At 36.0% G+C, this 2,710-nt stretch overlaps 1 non-coding gene across 1 annotated transcript; it reads left to right on the top strand.

Moving 5' to 3' along the window:
• Positions 1–802: 802 nt before the first annotated feature.
• On the top strand, positions 803–909 carry LOC149496298 (small nucleolar RNA R71). The gene has a single exon (XR_016321069.1). It is a non-coding gene; the product is annotated as a small nucleolar RNA R71 (small nucleolar RNA).
• The last annotated feature ends 1,801 nt before the right edge of the window (positions 910–2,710 follow it).

Below are 2,710 nucleotides of genomic sequence, written 5' to 3'. Positions count from 1 at the left end.
TAGGTCAATGATGGGAACCTTTTTTTGTTCTTCCGCATTCTTTTCTTTCTTTGGTGGCTCTTCTAATTGTTTGTCGCTTCTCAAGGTGATAGCCTGTACCTGCTCTTTAGGATTCTTTTCAATATTGCTAGGTAACGTACCTTGAGGTCAAGATGCCATCATGTTTGCAAATTGTCCTAGTTGAATCTCCAAATTTCTTATCGCAGCCTGCTGGATTTTGTGGTTTTCTCTGGTTTCGTTTATGAAATCCATGCGCGACTTAAAAAGGGCAATAAGGAGGTCATCATGATATTTCTTCTCTTGAGGAAGGAAGCCTGGTGGTGCGTTTAAAGCATTGTTAGGATTCCCATATGACAGATTTGGATGGTTTCTCAATCTGTTATCATAGGAATTGGAGTATGGGTAATTCTTCCTTCCTTGATTCATTACATAGTTTACTTGCTCCAAGGTTTGCGGATTCAAAGAGTCTATCATGCATTCTCCAATCCCATGTTGTCCATTGCATCTGTCACAAACTTGCATAATAGAATTTACTGGATTAGTAGTTAATACGTCCAATTTTCTTACCATGTTATCTACCTTGGCATTGAGTGCTGTAATGGCATCTATTTCATAGACTCCTGCAGTTCTCTTCCTTTCGGTATTGTTTTGATAATGGCTATTGCTCGCCATCTCCTCTATAAATTCATATGCCTCATCAATTCTTTTTCTCTCAAAAGATCCACCTACAGCTGCATCAAAAGTGATTTTAATGTTAGGTGACAATGCATTATAGAAAGTTTGTACCTGTAACCACTTGGGCAAACTGTGATGAGGGCACTTTCTCAACAAGTCCTTGAATCTTTCCCAAGCTTCATACAAGCTTTCTTGATCATGGTGAGCAAATGTCATTATCTCATTGCGCAGTTTTGTGGTCTTTGAAGATGGAAAGAATTTTGCTAAGAACTTTTGGGCTAATTCTTCCCATGTTGTGAAACTTCCAGCGGGGCATGATTGTAACCAAGATCGTGCTTTATCCCTAAGAGTGAAAGGGAAAAGTCTCAGTTTTATGGCATCTTCAGAAACACCGTTCTGTTTGAAAGTGTCGCAAATTTCCAGGAAATTTGTGATATGAGCGTTAGGATCTTCACTGGGCAAACCCCCATATTGGATTGAGGTGGAAAGCATTTGGATAATTGCGGGTTTGATTTCAAAATTATTAGCTTCCACCCGAGGTCTTGTAATACTCGAGGTTGTCCCATTAAGATTAGGTGTTGTGTAGTCTCGCAAGGTGCGGACCGGATGTTGAAGTGGAGGTCCGTTTGCGTTTTTGTTTTCGTTTTCATTTTCGTTGACCATGTCTGCTTGCTGTTCAGGTCTTATTTCATGTGTTCTTCTTGCGGTGTTGTTCCTGCGACAAGTTCTTTCAATTTCTGGATCAAAGATTAGGGGTTCAGTCCTACCTGATCTTTTTTGCATAAGCACCTGAAATAAGTCTTAAAAGAACAGTTAAATAAAACAAAAGGATGTCTAAATTAACAATAGGATAATTAGTATTGATATTGATAATGCCAATCCCCGGCAACGGCGCCAAAAACTTGACAGTGATTTTCGCAAGTGTACGAAATCGCAACAAGTAATATAGAGTGAGAAAAGTATCGTATCCACGGAGATTGTATATCAAGTACCAAAATTATGTTAACCTATTATTATTTAAACGACAATAAGAGAGATTTGTTATAAGGAAAGTAAATTCAAAAGTAAAACAGGAAGAAATCAAGCAACAAAATTTAGATGAAAAGAAATTAAGGATTTAAAACTACTAGGGATATTGATTTCACTTAATTCTATCCAATTAATTCTATTAGTTTGTTAATCAATTTTAATTGTTCGAGTAGGGGAAACAACCCTAAAATCACTAACAAGCTCTCCCGATGTATTGTTAGCTATTCTAATCCGGTCCAATTGCCTATCTTCCAATAGCACAATCAAACATGAATTAAATCATTAAGTTTTATGGTTTGTTTTATGAATTCATAACCTAAGGCTATTAACCTATGAAAACCCCCATGAGTCAAACCATATAGCTTCCGCATCAAGTTATTATTCTCATGTAAATTATTACCTTTTTCGTATCAAAAACCCTTCTTCCGATAGTGATTAATGAAATAATTCAATCCAGGGGATAAACTCTGCCTGGAAGCTTTAAGTTCAATAATAAATTATAACAAGAACAAGGAAAAGCAAATCTAATATTATAAATTGGAATCAAATTAAGCTACATCAAATCCCTAGTATGAGAGTTTAACTCGACATAGTAATTAAATAAAACTCAATAATACTTGAATAGAACTTCATAATCAATAATGAATAATGAAAAGAAAGACAAGATTAAGAGTTTAGAAATAAAAACTAGACAACAGCTTATATGGATGGCTTCCTTGAATCTTGGCACAAATCTTGGACACTTGAAATCTTTGAGAGAGAGAGAACTATGTAGAAAAATACTAGAATTCGAGTTCTTTTTACAATGAATAGCTCCCCTCTTTATATAGACCTGCTGGAGGAAAATCTGACTCTGTTTAGGAAATAGAATCCTTATTAAGTACGAAATCTCCTTTGGAGATCATAACTGATTAGGCCTTGGATTTCTTCTTAGTTAGGACTCTTCTCTCTTCCTAAATAGGTTTAGATCTTGTTTTGCACATTTAGGAATATATCTGAGGCGGGC

This window comes from Jatropha curcas, chromosome 5, assembly GCF_041381405.1.
Source record: "Jatropha curcas cultivar XTBG-Jc1 chromosome 5, XTBG_Jcur_1.0, whole genome shotgun sequence".
Taxonomy (NCBI): domain Eukaryota; kingdom Viridiplantae; phylum Streptophyta; class Magnoliopsida; order Malpighiales; family Euphorbiaceae; genus Jatropha; species Jatropha curcas.
This window is presented reverse-complemented; position numbering and strand designations above follow the sequence as displayed.